General features: G+C 40.9%; 1 non-coding gene across 1 annotated transcript; it reads right to left on the reverse strand.

The window, feature by feature from the left end:
- Window positions 1–6,239: 6,239 nt before the first annotated feature.
- Window positions 6,240–6,347, reverse strand: LOC148567616 (small nucleolar RNA R71). The gene has a single exon (XR_015882843.1). It is a non-coding gene; the product is annotated as a small nucleolar RNA R71 (small nucleolar RNA).
- Between the last annotated feature and the right edge of the window lie 10,707 nt (window positions 6,348–17,054).

Here is a 17,054-nt window from a genome sequence, read left to right on the forward strand (position 1 = left end):
AGGGCGTTGCTCTATAGGCTCCTTTCCCTTTCTTCTTTTAGAGCTTGATGATGCCATGAGTGACTTTTGAAAAGAAAGGGTGTTGAGGGTAGTGATGAGTGGTGAAATTGGCCAGTAGAAACAGGGTGCGATGAAGGGATGCCGAAGGTGTGTATTGTAAGGAATGGGAATTGGAATGTGAAGGGATGTACGGACTAGGATTCACTTATATAGGAAAGTGATGAGTGAATGAAAGGTGTGGATTGATGGGGTGGTTGTGTGATAGACGGATGGGGTTTAGCATGGGTGAGCACAAGGATCACCAACTTTATGATGGGGTTGGTTCAGTTTCCAAGCTTGTTCTTCTTCCAATGTTGCATGGCAACCATTCCCAATGCAATCCCCTTGAAGACACGTGTGTAGTATCTTCCTTTTGTGTTATCCGAACCCTTCAATTGCCCCATCAATGCTCCTACAAAATAAAAGAAATGTGATTAAAAACACACTTGTAGAAAGTGGCGGTAAAATTAAAAGGCTAACTACTTTTTAAAGTTTTTGTTTTTAACTAACTAAGTGCAATTCATGAGTGTAGACCAACTGACTAACTCAACATCCATGTATGCAACATTGGCAACACCAAACTTAGTTTGGTGCCATGTGGTGTAAAAGATTTGTTCAAGGCCCCTAAGAGTGACATGATGTGGGTTACATTTATGTTCTCTTAGTGTGCCTTGAACACCAAACTTGTTCCTCACTATATGTTGCACACAAGGATTCATTCAAGTGCATATCAAGTTGATTTGAAATTCATGAACCTTGCATTATTAACTATTTTTAAAAGCATGTAAAACATGGGTTGCCTCCCATGAAGCGCTTCTTTAGCGTCACTAACTTGACGTTCTGCCTTTATCAGGGTGGTTGGTAGTGCTTCAAGTCCTCCCCCCTTGCAGTAAATCTATCTCCATTGGCTTCATCAAGGATCTCCACATGTTCTAGGGAGAGAACTCTGTTGATGGTAAGGACTTTAGGTAGCTGAGATGGGATGGTGGGGAGATTAGGGGGAATAGCTGGGAAGTAAGCTGAGATCACTTTATCTCCTGGAGAGAAATATTCTGTAGGGATCTTCTTGTTCCTCCATCTCCTTGGTACCTTCTTCTTTGCTGTTATCCTGCTCTTTGTGGTCTCTTTTCCTGTGAGGATTTTGTTGCCAGTCTCATGTGATTCTGGTGGTTTTGGCTCCACTTGAGTTTCCTCTAGCTGTGACAGCTGTTGATTATCTTGTTTTTCAACCAAGGGGACTCCCAGATGTGCTGGTTGTGCTTCAGTGCTTGTTTCTTCTATCAGTATCTCACTGTGATCTTTCCTTAGTTCTTGGTTCTCTTGATCTGTTTCTTGTGAGGGTTTGAAAACATTGAATGTGAGTTGTTCATCATGGATCCTCAAAATTAGCTCTCCTCGCTCCACATCTATAAGTGCTCTGGCTGTGGCTAGGAATGGTCTCCCCAATATGATTGGATGGAGATGACTTTCCTCCATTTCCAATATGAAAAAAATCTGTGGGAAGGAAGTAGTTTCCAACCTTCACCAACACATTTTCAACCACTCCTACTGCTTGTTTTTGAGTCTTGTCAGCCAGCCTGATGACTACATCTGTGGGCATTATCTCATTGATCTGCAGCCTCTTCATAAGGGATAAAGGCATCAAGTTGATGCTTGCTGCCAGATCCCAAAGTCCTTTATCAAACATGGTTTCTCCTATGGCACAGGGGATGTGAAAACTCCCTGGGTCCTTCCTTTTTGTAGGCAACTTGGGTTGAATGAGGGCACTGCACTCCTTATTCATCACTATTGTTTGTCCTCTCTTGAGTGAGCTTTTCCTGGTCAGTAGCTCCTTCATATACTTAATGTATGAGGGCATTCGCTGAAGGGCCTTGATGAATGGTATGTTTACATGGAGGGATGCAAACATGTCAAGAAACCTTGAGTATATTCTCTTCTCTACACAGCCATTTAGTAATTGGGGAAAGGGTGTATAGAATCTCAGCAGCTCCTTCTGTGTCAGCTCCTTCTGTGTAATTATGGTTTATTGATGATTCACTCCCTGCTTTCCTGCTGAAGTATCTTCAGGTTGTTCTAATGGGTTGTTCAGCTCTTCCTCAGTCTCCTTATCACTTATAGTAACCATCTTGCAATCTTCCCATCTGACTTTCTTTGCTTCACCTCTCGAATTTTTCACTATGTCACTTGGGAAGCTATCAGTAGGTTTGGAAATCTTCTCAGATAAGTATCCCACTTGAAATTCCAGCCTCTTGATGGTGTCTCCCTGGTTCTTGATACTGGCTCGCACCTCCTCTTTGAACACCTTGTTATCTTGAATCTCTTTGCATATGCCTTCAAGTATAGTCTCAATCCTTGAGAGTCTATCTTCAGATGATGGTGAGTTGAGGTTGGAGGGATGAGAAGGGCCATTTTGGCTTTGGTATGGATGTTGAGGTGTGTTGTTAGGTGGGTGTTGATATGATCTTTGCGTGGAATGTTGGTGGGCTGCATTGTTGTTGGGGTTGTGGCGTCTCTGATCTTGGTCTTAGTCTTGTTGATTTCCCCACCCAAAGTTTGGGTGGTTCCTCCAACCAGGATTGTAGGTCTTGGAGTATGGATCATGTGCTTTCCTAGGTGAGTTTCCAATGTAGTTAGCTTGTTCTTGCTCATCCTCTGCCTCTGCATTCACTCCCTCTTGGGTTGCTGATGAGGTGGTGATTGCTGCTACTTGGTTCCTCTCTATCTTCTTGGTAAGATCAGCCAGCTGCTTGGTGATAAGCTTGTTTTGCACCAACAGTGCATCCACATTGTTTAGCTCTATCACTCCTCTAGTGTTGCCTCTTTCAGAAGCATAGAAGTAGTCATTCTCAGCTACAGTCTCAATGACATCTATGGCTTCTTCAATGGTCTTCTTCTTGTTCAGAGATCCCCCAGATGAGTGGTCTACTGCCTTCTTTGATTCATAGGAGAGGCCTTCATAGAAAATGTGCAACTGCACCCATTCATTGAACATATCTGGTGGGCACCTTCTTGTCAGGTCCTTAAACCTTGATGCCAGGGCATCTTGGCCAGTTTCACTGACCCTTTCTTTACTGTTTTTAGGTTAGTTTCATACATTTCCTTAGGAAATAAGCTAGTTTTGGGTAGATATTCACTTACACCTTGATTCAAGCATACATTGTGCATTTTACATTATTTCATGAGGATTTTGCATGAGTTTAGTGACAAATTGTATGTTGCATTACCCATGACTTGGACTAGAACTTTGATGCACTCTATTGCTTGATTTCAGGACCAAAGGAAGCAAGGAATGGGAGGTAACTTGCAAAGATAATGAGAAAAGTGATTGCCAATAACGCTCTCGAAGCCATCATTGACCACGTTAAGAGTCACGTTAACTAAGTTAACGTGAACTCTAACGTGGAGAAGGGAAGTTGAGCCAACGTTAGTGACACTTAACATTGTCACTAACGTTGGCAAATGCTCATAAGTGGCCACGTTAGAGTCCACGTTAACTTAGTTAACGTGGCCCCTAACGCTAAAGAGGGGAAGAAACGCCAACGTTAGTGACATTCAACATTGTCACTAACGTTGGCCTAAGGAGAAATATACCACGTTAACTCCCACGTTAACTTGGTTAACGTGGGAGCTAACGTAGAGGCAAGAGTGGTCGACAACGTTAGTGACACCCAACATTGTCACTAACGTTGGAAGCAACCACACAACCCCCCCAAGGAGCCACGTTAACTTCGACGTTAACCTAGTTAACGTGGAAGCTAACGTTGATGAGTGAAAGAATGGCCAACGTTAGTGACACTCAACATTGTCACTAACGTTGGGGATGGCTAAGCATGGCCACGTTAGAAGCCACGTTAACCTAGTTAACGTGGACTCTAACGTGAGACATAGGGGCACCTTGGAACGTTAGTGACAATGTTGAGTGTCACTAACATTCTCGAAGGATGGCAAGCCCACGTTAAAAAGCCACGTTAACTAAGTTAAACGTGGGCTCTAACGAGGGAACAAATGGGGCTTTTCAAAGTTATTGGAAATTTTAAGTCTCAATAACGTGTGCGAAGGACTTAGAGGCAACATTAGTGGCAACGTTTATGCCACTAACGTTGAAGTTAACGTGGCTTTTACTTAGTAACGTTAGTGAGAAAGTTGATTGTCACTAACGTTCTCGAACTTATATTTTTACTAAACGTTAACACCCGTAACATCCTGAGCTAAAATCTCTGCCCACTTCTCATTTTCTCTCTGCAAGTAAAGCCGAGCCCAAATGAAGAAGAGAACTTCTTCAAACTCAAGATCCAAAGGCCCAAGACTTGAAGAGCCAACTAGAAGCTGAGGGAAGTAGTATATATAGGAGTAGCTTTGAATTGTTAAGGAGTTCTGAAAGTTGGAAAAAGAGAATTACTCTCTGTATTTTACTTTCTCTAAAATTTCTAGTTCTATGATGTATTCTCCATCTTTGTTTTCATTTTCTAGAGCTATGAACAACTAAACCCCTTTCATTGGGTTAGGGAGCTCTGTTGTAATTTGATGGATCAATACGAATTTTCATTATTCTTCTTCTATCTTTTCTCTTGATTTTACTTGAAAGCTTTCGATCTTCATCCAATTGAGTAGTTATCTTAGAAAAGAAGCTATTCAAACATGGATCTCTTTTGAACCTTGAAAGAGGAATGAAGAGATCAAGCTAGAAATGCTTTCTCATGCTGGACCAAATTGGGTTTGGATGGGTATGTGACTATAACCCTCTCAATACTTAATTTGGGAAATGCATGTGGTATAATCAGTGACCATACCTCATCTCTTCTCATGAGCAATTGACCAAGGAAGTGGCTATTGATCAAGATTTGAGAGATTGAATTGCAAGAAATTGTAATTTAATCACTTAAGATTGCCAAGGAGATCAATGAGTGCATTGATCGAGGAAGAGATGAAAATGAACTTGATCCGGAGAATTGCAACATCTCCTAAGCCCAATGAACTCCCCATCTCTGATCTTACCCATTCTCTTTAATTTCTGCCATTTACTTTATGAGCAAATCCCCCATTCCCATTTACAATTCTGCAATTTATTTTCAGTCATTTACTTCCAATCCTTTAATTCTAGCATTTACTTTTTTGTTATTTACATTCCCGCCATTTTATTTTCTGCAACTCTCAACCCAAATTCTGGATTCGCTCAACTAGAACATTCTTCTAATTAAAGTTGCTTGATCAATCAATCCCTGTGGGATTCGACCTCACTCTATTGTGAGTTTTTACTTGACGACAAATTCGGTACACTTGCCGAAGGGAGATTTGTTGAGAGACAAGTTTTCCGCGCATCAAGTTTTTGGCGCCGTTGCCGGGGATTGATTGTGCATCAACAATGATTAAATTGGAAGATCACTAGATTGAGCATTTTTTTTTGTGAATTTCATTTTCTATTTGAGTGATTTACTTTTTGTTTTAGTTAAACTTCTTCCCTCCCTCCTCTACTCTTTTGTTTTTCTTTGTTATTTTCAATTCTGTTTGCTAACCCACTAACTGTTTGATATATTGCATCACCCACAACTAACAGTAATTCTGACACAAATACTTTCTGCACCTATCTTTTCTTGCTTGCACTTGATGGTTGTATGACAGGGAGAAGAAGCGGGGCTTCAACTTTCTTCGATTCTGAACCTAAGAGGACCTTCCTTAGATTAAGGAGGAAGGCAAGAGGAAAGAAAGTGGTTGGTGCTGAGGAAGAAGAGGAATTCTTTGAACCAAACATGGAAGACAACATGGAAAACCATCATAAAGAAGAAGATCACAACCATGGGGGAGGAGGTAGAGCAAATCATGCTGGGGAGGATAGAAGAGTTTTAGGCTCTTACATCAATCCAAACCCAGGCAATTGTGGAAGTAGCATCCAAAAGCCAACAATCCATGCCAACAACTTTGAACTTAAACCACAGCTCATCACCCTTGTTCAGAACAACTGTTCGTTTGGAGGAGGTGTTCAAGAAGACCCCAATCAACATTTGACCACCTTCCTGAGAATATGTGACACAATGAAGTCTAATGGTGTTCATCCTGACACCTATAGACTGCTCTTGTTTCCATTCTCACTTAGGGACAAGGCAGCCAAGTGGCTGGAATCTTTCCCATGGGAAAGCTTGACAACGTGGGAAGAAGTGGTGAACAAATTTTTAGCAAGATTTTACCCTCCTCAATGAATCAATAGGCTAAGAGCTGAGGTCTAAACTTTCAAGCAACAAGATGGTGAGACTCTATATGAAGCATGGGAGAGGTTTAAAGACCTAACAAGGAGGTGCCCACCAGATATGTTTAACGAATGGGTGCAGCTGCACATTTTCTATGAAGGGCTCTCTTATGAGTCAAAGAAGGCCGTAGACTATTCATCCGGAGGATCTTTGAACAAGAAGAAGACTATTGACGAAGCCATAGATGTTATTGAAACAGTAGCAGAGAACAACTATTTCTATGCTTCCGAAAGAGGGAACACAAGAGGAGTAATGGAGCTAAACAATGTAGATACTCTGTTGGCCCAAAACAAGCTCATTACCCAACAGCTGGCTGACCTCACCAAGAAGATGGAGATGAACCAAGTAGCAGCAATCTCCACTTCATCAACAACCCAAGAAGGAGTGAATGAAGAAGCAGAGGGGAGTCAGGAGCAAGCCAACTACATTGGGAATTCACCAAGGAAAAACTATGATCTATACTCCAAGACCTACAACCCCGGATGGAGAAACCACCCAAACTTTGGGTGGGGAAGTGAGCAAGATCAAAACCAAGACCAGAGACGTTACAAACTCAAACAACAATGCAGCTCACCAGCAATTCACACAGAGGACATCTCAACACCCCCACAACAACACTTCTCCACACGCTTATCAAAACCAAAACAGCACATCTGCTCCGAATCACTCATCAATTGATGATAAGCTCTCTAAGATTGAAGCCTTACTTGAAGGAATATGCCAAGAGATTCAAGAAAATAAGGTGTTCAAAGAGGAGGTGTGAGCCAATATTAAGAACCAGGGAGAGACCATCAGGAGAAAAGAAAGTAAGATGGGAAGATTGCAAAATGGTCACTATGAGTGATCAAGAGACTGAAGACAAGCAAGGCAAACTTTGCAAACAACCTGAAGATAACTCAACAAAGGAGGAGGATAGAGATCACCAAGAACCAGAAATCTGACAACAAGAGCTGCTGAAGCTCTATGCACCCTTCCCTCAACTGCTCAATGGTGCTGTGGGAAAGAGAATATACTCAAGGTTCCTAGACTTGTTTGCATCTCTGTATGTGAACATACCATTCATCAAGGCAATTCAACAAATGCCTGCATTCATCAAGTATATGAAGGAACTTCTTCCCAGGAAAAGCTCACTCAAAGGAGGCCAGACTATAGTGATGAACAAGGAATGTAGTGCCCTTATTCAACCTGAGTTACCTACAAAAAGAAAAGACCCAGGGAGTTTTCACATCCCTTGTGCCATAGGTGAAACTATGTTCGATAGAGCACTATGTGATTTGGGGGCCAGCATCAACTTACTGCCCTTATCCCTGGTGAAGAGGCTGCAGATCAATGAGATAATGCCCACAGATGTAATCATCAAACTGGCTGACAAAACTCAAAAGCAAGCAATAGGAGTGGTGGAAAATGTGTTGCTAAAGGTTGGGAAATACTTTCTCCCAACAGACTTTGTCCTGGACATGGAAGAGAGTCACACTCATCCAATCATATTGGGAAGACCATTCCTAGCTACGGCCAGAGCACTTATCGATGTAGAGAAATGAGTGCTAATATTGAGAATCCATGATGAACGACTCAGCTTCAATGTTTTCAAACTCTCACAAGAAACAGAGCAAGAGGACAAGGAACTAAGCACAAATAATAATGAGACACTAAAGGAGGAAACAAGAACTGAAGCACAGCCAGTTCATTCTGAGATCCCCTTAATAGATAAACAAGGAAAACAGCAATTGCCACAGCTCAAGAAAAAGTTGGAGGAACCTAAACCTCTAGAGGCAGGTGAAGACAGCATCACAACTCCTTTAGAAAAAGAGGTAACCAAGGGGAAGGCAACCTCAAAAGAAACAATGAAGAAGGTACCAAGGAGGTGGAGGAACAAGAAGATCCCTACGGAAGACTTCTCTCCAGGGGATAGATTTGTCTCAGCTTACTTCCCAGATATTCCCCCTAATCTCCCTATTGTACCATCTCAGTTACCCAAGGTCTTCACTATCAACAGAGTTCTTTCCCTGGAACATGTGGAGATCATTGATCCAACCAATGGATATAAGTCCACAGCAAGAGGGGAGGACTTTAAGCACTATCAACCACCCTGATGTGGGAAAAACTTCAAGCTAGTGACGCTAAAGAAGCACTTCATGGGAGGCAACCCATGTTTTATATGTTTTTAAAATAATGAATAAATCAATGTTTATGAATTTCAACCCAAACTTGACAAACACTTGGTGAAATCTTTATCATGCAAGTATATAGTGAAGAACAAGTTTGGTGTTCAAAGCAAACCAAGATGCATGCTAGTCTTGGGAGCTTTGAACAAAATTTTTCATCACATTGCTTCAAACTAAGTTTGGTGTCACCCCATGGTGCCACCAAAATGCATAAGGATACACAAGTAGTTAGTTAGTTGAAATTCATAAATAAACAAACTATTTTTCTTCTCTTTATTATTCTAGCCGTAGAGTTTGATTTTTATGATATTAATTTCCTTATTTTAAATCTTTATAGGAAAAGAAAAGAAGCATAAAAAGGGATGGATTGGACAACTAAACAAAGAAGGATCGGACACCACAAAAGGAAGGGCTACACACTTGTTCTAAAAAGGGAATACATTGGAAAATGTTGCCATGCAACATTGGAAAAATGGAACCCCTAAAAGACCGAGCAATCTCATTCATAAAGTGATGATCCTTGTCTTTTATCCATGCATCACCCCAACCGTCCATCAAGCAACCACTCAATCAATCCACACCCTCCATTCTCTCACAACTTCTCTATATAAATGACCCTTGTTCCGTACCCACCTTCATTGTCATTACCCAATCTTCACCACTTTCCATTTCGGCACAAGACACTCCCTACCCCATTAAAAACCTTTTTCCCACCTCACTCTCTTCATCGCAATAAAACCTTAAATAACCAAAAATCTCCACAACTTTGCCACCTTCACATATTAACTATCATTCATGGCATCTTCGGGTTCTAAAAGAAGGAAGGGAAAGGAACCCATGGAAGAACACCCATATGATGAAAAGAGATTTAGAAGCTTGCATCATGCATTGCAATACGGGTGGATGGTTGATAAGGAAATCATTTATGAGCTGGGATTTCAAGTTAAAAAGACTGAGTGCCCCAAAATCACAGAGAAGATAGAAAGGAGAAGATGGGAGCTCCTCACTGACCCGGTCATTAAGGTGAATGCAAACCTCATAAGAGAATTTTATGCAAATGCGGTTCGATATGATAAGAAGGATGAGTCGTACACAAGCTTTGTGAGAGGAAAGATGGTGGACTTTGGTCCCATGAGTGTCATGAGGGCATTGAAGCTACGGTCTATACAGTTTGAAGAAGAAAGCTATCACTCATGATTGGACAACCCCAATTATGACCACATTCTGCAAGATATTTGTGTACCAGGAGCTGACTGGGAAAGGGGTGCGGGAAATAAACCAAAGTTCATCAAGAGAACAGATCTCACTCCTGAAGCCAAGGGGTGGTTTGAGCTAGTGAGAAGGTCTATTCTCCCAGCTGCAAACAACTCGGAGGTGAATGTGAAGAGAGCCACAATAGTGCACTGTATACTGAAGGGAGGAGAAATCAAAGTTCATGAACTCATAGCTGAAGGTATTAGAAAGATGGCAGAGAAAAGCGACTCAAGAGGAACGTTAGGTTACCCCAGCACTATTTACCGAATATGCAAGAAAGCTGGGGTGGTTTTTGAAGATAAGAACCCCATGTGGATAAAGGAAGGCATCCCAATAACTGTACGAAGGATGAATGCTGCAGCATCCCCTTTGCCTCAGCGGAAGCAAAGGAAGAGGACAGTCCCTCAAGTAGTGGAAGGACAAGTCTTAGAGGGCCAAGCACAACAGACCTTGGACATGCACCAATTGCAGGAGGCCATTGATGGCTTGTCTAGACAATATTTGGAAAGCCAAGGAGCACAGAAAGAGCTTCAACTACAGATGATGGGGCAGCAAGAGGAAACACTCTCAAGATGGATGACTCAGCAAGGTGAGTGGCAAAGGCAAATGATAGAACAACAACTAAGTCAAGGACAACAATGGGAAGAAACATTCAACAGGATGGAACAAAGGCAAAATGAGCAACAAGAATCCACCCAAAGGCTAATCAACATCCAAGCACATCAAGGGGCACACATACATGAGATGCATCGAAGATAAATAGAACAGGCAAAACTATTTGACGAGCAAAGGGCATTCGCAGAAGGAGTTTACATGAGCGAAACAGGACATCACATAAACACTCAAGCCAAGCTCGGCTACTTAGTGGGACAGCTGCCAATATTGCATCCAGGAATAGCCAGGTATGACAAAATGAAGGATGAATTAGCACGAAAAGAAAGACAAAGGGTGGAAGAGAGTCATGAGTCAGTGAGGAAGGCACTTGAGGATTGGAAGCAAGCAAGATTGGCACGGATGCGAGGAAATGCAAGAGGAAACAAGGAGGACAAGCAAGGAAAAGAGCATGGACATCCACAACAGTAAAAGTTTGTCGAGTTCCTTCTTTAGTTCACCTTTCTCTATGTTTTAAATAAGGAAGATCTTGTATGAAATAGAACATGCTTCCATGTTAGTTTAAATTTTTTTTTTTTAAATTCTGTCTTTTAAGTTCTGAATAGGTCTATGTGCACTAGTCTTTGTGTCACTGCATCCCTACTTTACTTACTTGTATGCTTGTCCCTTTTAATCAAATGAAGAGAGAATGCTTATGTTTCAAAAGACCAGAGTGGAGTTCATATTATGGAGTACATTCATGAGTTTGTGGTATGATCATAAGTTAGCTAAGTTGGTTCAACCATAAGGTGGGATGACAACTATCTGGCCTGAATACTTTGCTTTGAATATACTCATGAGACTAAGTATATGACAAGATCCTAATAAGAGAAAGAGAAAAGAATAATGAAAGTGAAAAAAAAAACAAAAGAAAAAGAGTAAGCAATAAGGCTAGGCACCAATGGTTTTGATCTTAAGATATGTGTCTGTGGTGTTCCTGTGTAAGGGATCTACTTGGATGAATAAGCTCTTAGGGGTGCTTTATCACCTGGTAACTTGGGTTAACTAACCCGGGATTATCAGCTGAAAGTCCATTATCAAGAGTAACCCTCACCACAGAGCATTTAGTAACCCAAAGAGGTGCTGGACACCAAGGTCTCAAGAAGGAAAATAAATGAACTATATGCCTGTGGTGTGTATGTATGGGGGAGAGACTTGAGGGAGTAAGTCCTTAGGGGTGCTTCAACACCTAGCACCTTGAACCAACTGGTTTGGGAGTGTTGGCTGAAAGCTTATCTTAAAAAGTTGCCCCCTTACAGAGCACTTAGCCTAAGAACACCAATAAGCTCTAAAATGACAATAAAGGGATCAATGAACAAAAGTCTCATGGGATGTAAGCAAAGTGAGTGTTTTAAGACATGATAAAGGTCTGAAAGCCAGGAATGAACCTAAGTTGCTATGCATGAAACCACCATAAAATCAGTGATATGACTTCCACAAGAATGACTCATTGCTCTTGGCATTCCATTCATCATTCTCTTGTTTCAGTACTTGCTTAGGGACAAGCAAGCTTTAAGTTTGGTGTTGTGATGCCAGGGCATCTTGGCCAGTTTCACTGACCCATTCTTTACTATTTTTAGGTTAGTTTCATGCATTTCCTTAGGAAATAAGCTGGTTTTGGGTAGATATTCACTTACACCTTGATTCAAGCATACATTGTGCATTTTATATTATTTCATGAGAATTTTGCATGAGTTTAGTGACAAATTGTATGTTGCATTACCCATGACTTGGACTAGAACTTTGATGCACTCTATTGCTTGATTTCAGGACCAAAGGAAGCAAGGAATGGGAGGTAACTTGCAAAGATAATGAGAAAAGTGATTGCCAATAACGCTCTCGAAGCCATCATTGACCACATTAGAGTTCACGTTAACTTAGTTAACGTGACTCTTAACGTGGAGAAGGGAAGTTGAGCCAACGTTAGTGACACTTAACATTGTCACTAACATTGGCAAATGCTCATAAGTGGCCACGTTAGAGTCCATGATAACTTGGTTAACGTGGCCTCTAACGCTAAAGAGGGGAAGAAACGCCAACGTTAGTGACATTCAACATTGTCACTAACGTTGGCCTAAGGAGAAATATACCACGTTAACTCCCACGTTAACTTGGTTAACGTGGGAGCTAACGTAAGAAGCAAGAGTGGTCGACAACGTTAGTGACACCCAACATTGTCAATAATGTTGGAAGTAACCACACAACCCCCTAAGGAGCCACGTTAACTTTCACGTTAACCTAGTTAACGTGGAAGCTAACGTTGATGAGTGAAAGAATGGCCAACGTTAGTGACACTCAACATTGTCACTAACGTTGGGGATGGCTAAGCATGGCCACGTTAGAAGCCACGTTAACCTAGTTAACGTGGACTCTAACGTGAGACATAGGGGCACCTTGGAACGTTAGTGACAATGTTGAGTGTCACTAACGTTCTCGAAGGATGGCAAGCCCACGTTAAAGAGCCACGTTAACTAAGTTAAACGTGGGCTCTAACGAGGGAACAAAGGGGGCTTTTCAAAGTTATTGGAAATGTTAAGTCTCAATAACGTGTGCGAAGGACTTAGAGGCAGCATTAGTCGCAACGTTTATGCCACTAACGTTGAAGTTAACGTGGCTTTTACTTAGTAACGTTAGTGAGAAAGTTGATTGTCACTAACGTTCTCGAACTTATATTTTTACTAAACGTTAACACCCCTAACGTCCTGAGCTAAAATCTCTGCCCACTTCACATTTTCTCTCTGCAAGTAAAGCCAAGCCCAAATGAAGAAGAGAACTGCTTCAAACTCAAGATCCAAAGGCCTAAGACTTGAAGAGCCAACTAGAAGCTAAGAGAAGTAGTATATATAGGAGTAGCTTTGAATTGTTAAGGAGTTCTGAAAGTTGGAAAAAGAGAATTACTCTCTGTATTTTACTATCTCTGAAATTTCTAGTTCTATGATGTATTCTCCATCTTTGTTTTCATTTTCTAGAGCTATGAACAACTAAACCCCTTTCATTGGGTTAGGGAGCTCTGTTGTAATTTGATGGATCAATACTAATTTTCATTATTCTTCTTCTATCTTTTCTCTTGATTTTACTTGAAAGGTTTCGATCTTCATCCAATTGAGTAGTTATCATGGAAAAGAAGCTATTCAAACTTGGATCTCTTTTGAACCTTGAAAGAGGAATGAAGAGATCAAGCTAGAAATGCTTTCTAATGCTGGACCAAATTGGGTTTGGATGGGTATGTGACTATAACCCTCTCAATACTTGATTTGGGAAATGCATGTGGTATCATCAGTGACCATACTTCATCTCTTCTCATGAGCAATTGACCAAGGAATTGGCTATTGATCAAGATTTGAGAGATTGAATTGCAAGAAATTGTAATTCAATCACTTAAGATTGCCAAGGAGATCAATGAGTGCATTGATTAAGGAAGAGATGAAAATGAACTTGATCCGGAGAATTGCAACATCTCCTAAGCCCAATGAACTCTCCTTCTCTGATCTTACCCATTCTCTTTAATTTCTGCCATTTACTTTATGAGCAAATCTCCCATTCCCATTTACAATTCTGCAATTTATTTTCAGTCATTTACTTCCAGTCCTTTAATTCTAGCATTTATTTTTCTGTTATTTACATTCCCGCCATTTTATTTTCTGCAACTCTCAACCCAAATTCTGGATTCGCTCAACTAGAACATTCTTCTAATTAAAGTTGCTTGATCAATCAATCTCTGTGGGATTCGACCTCACTCTATTGTAAGTTTTTACTTGACGACAAATTCGGTACACTTGCCGAAGGGAGATTTGTTGAGAGACAAGTTTTCTGCGCATCAAACCTCTCCCATGCTTCATATAGAGTCTCACCATCTTGCTGCTTAAAGGTTTGTACCTCAGCTCTCAACCTGTTGATCCGTTGTGGAGGATAGAATCTTGCCATGAATTTATTCACCACATCTTCCCAGGTTGCTAAACTCTCCTTTGGGAAGGATTTTAGCCATTTAGATGCCTTGTCCTTGAGTGAGAATGGGAACAGAAGTAGTCTATAGGTGTCAGGATGAACACCATTAGACTTCACAGTATCACATATCCTCAGGAAGGTGGTTAGATGTTCATTTGGGGTCTTCTTGGACACTCCCTCTGAATGAACAATTATTTTGAACAAGGGTGATGAGCTGTGGCTTTAGTTCAAAGTTGTTGGCATGTATGGTTGGCCTTTGGATGCTACTTCCGCAATTTCCTGGGTTTGGATTGATGTACGAACCCAGAACCCTTCTCTCTTGCCCAGCCTGATGTGCTGGACCTTCTCGGCCATGGTTGTGAGCCTCTTCTTCATGATGGTTCTCCATATTTTCATCCATGTTTGGTTCAAAATACTCCTCTTCTTCCTCTGTAGCAACTACTCGTTTTCCTCTTGCTTCCCTCCTTAATCTCAAGAAGGTCCTCTCAAGTTCAGAATCAAAGGAAGTTGAAGCCCCGCTTCTTCTCCCTGTCATACAACCAACAAGGCACAAGCAAGGAAATAGATGCAGAAAGTATTTCTGTTAGAATTGCTGTTAGTGTGAGTGATGCAATATATTAAACAGTTAGTGGGTTAGTGGACTAAATCGTAAACAACTAAGAAAAATAGGTAGGGGAAAGGGGAGAAAATAACTAAAACTGAAAGTAAATTACTCAAACAGAATTTTAAATCAAACAAAAGAAAAATGCTCAATCTAGTTATCCTCCAATTTAATCATTGTTGATACAAAATCAATCCCCGGCAACGGCGCCATAAACTTGATGCACGGAAACTTGTCTCTCAACAATTTTTCCTTCTGCAAGTATACCGAATTGTCGTCAAGTAAAAACTCACAATAGAGTGAGGTCGAATCCCACAGGGATTGATTGGTCAAGCAACTTTAATTAGAGGAATGTTCTAGTTGAACAAAGCAGAATTGGATTTGAGATTTGCAGAAAATTAAATGGTGGCAAAGTAAATAGCAGAAAACGTAAATGCTGGAAATAAAGAGCTGAATGTAAATGGCGGAAAGTAAATTGCAGAATCTTAAATGGGAATGGGGAAGATGCTCACAAAAATAGATTGCAGAATTTAAAGAGAATGGGTAAGATCAGAAATGGGGAATTCATTGGGCTTAGGAGATATTGCATTCTCCGGATCAAGTTCATTTTCATCTCTTCCTTAATCAATGCATTCATTGATCTCCTTGGCAATCTTAAGTGATCGAATTCTAATTTCTTGGTAATTCAATCTCTCAAATCTTGATCAATAGCCAATTCCTTGGTCAATTGCTCATGAGAAGAGATGAAGTATGGTCACTGATTATACCACATGTATTTCCAAATCAAAGTGTTGGTAAGATTATATGTCACTATATCCATCCAAACCCCAATTTGGTCCAACATGAGAAGGCATTTCTAGCATGATCTCTTCATTCCTCTTCCAAAGTTCCGAAGAGATCCAAGTATGAATAGCTTCTTTTCTAAGATAACAACCCAGTTGAATGAAGATTGAAAGCTTTCTAGTAAAATCAAGAGAAAAGATAGAAGAAGAATAATGAAAACTAATATTGATCCATCAAATTACAACAGAGCTCCCTAACCCAATGAAAGGGGTTTAGTTGTTCATAGCTCTGGGAATGAAAAGCATAGATGGAGAGTACATTCTGAGAATTAAACTAAAATTTGCAGAGAAAGTAAAATACAGAGAGTAGTTCTCCAATTTCCAACCCCCTTTTTGATTCAAAACTACCCCTATATATACTACTCTTCTGATCTTCTAGTTGGTTCTTCAAATCTTGGATATGGGCCTTTGGATCTTGAGTTTGAAGCAGTTATCCTCTTCAGTGGGCTTAGCTTTACTTGCAGAGAGAAAGTATGAAGTAGGCAGGGACTTTTAGCTTAGGACGTTAGTGGCGTTAACGTTAAGTGAAAGTGTGGGTTCGAGAACGTTAGTGGTAGTCACCTTTTTCACTAACGTTCCTAACCTAAGGGTGACCCACGTTAACTTCAACATTAGTGGCACCAACGTGACCAGTAACGTTGCCTCTTGATCCTTCACACACGTTATTGGGACTTACCTTTTCCAATAACGCTGAGAATCCTCCCTTCCCTACGTTAGAGTTCACGTTAGTGTGGCTAACGTGACCTTTAACGTAGGCTTGCCAAATCTTCGAAAACGTTAGTGACACTTAACTTTGTCACTAACGTTTCAAAATGCCCCTACTTCCCACGTTAGAGTTCACGTTAACTAGGTTAACGTGGCTTCTAACGTGGTGGTGATAGCCATCTCCAACGTTAGTGACAAAGGTGAGTGTCACTAACGTTGGCTCATCATTCTTTCATCCACGTTAGCTTCCACGTTAACTAAGTTAACGTGGGAGTTAACGTTGCTCATAGTGGCTCATTCCAACGTTAGTGACAAAGGTGAGTGTCACTAACGTCGGCGATTCTTGCTCCTTCCACGTTAGCTTCCACGTTAACTAAGTTAACGTTTAGTTAATGTGGCAACTAACGTGGCTCAAAGTGGCTTAGTCTAACGTTAGTGACAAAGGTGAGTGTCACTAACGTTGGCCATTCTTTTGCTTCCCCACGTTAGAGTCCACGTTAACTGAGTTAACCTGGCTCTTAACGTGGCCAATATGAGCTTGGTCCAACGTTAGTGAGAAAGGTGAGTGTCACTAACGTTGGCTTCATTTTCTTCTTCCACGTTAGAGTTT

The sequence above is a fragment of the Arachis ipaensis genome, chromosome B4, assembly GCF_059453495.1.
Source record: "Arachis ipaensis isolate K30076 ecotype BB chromosome B4, ASM5945349v1, whole genome shotgun sequence".
NCBI lineage: Eukaryota > Viridiplantae > Streptophyta > Magnoliopsida > Fabales > Fabaceae > Arachis > Arachis ipaensis.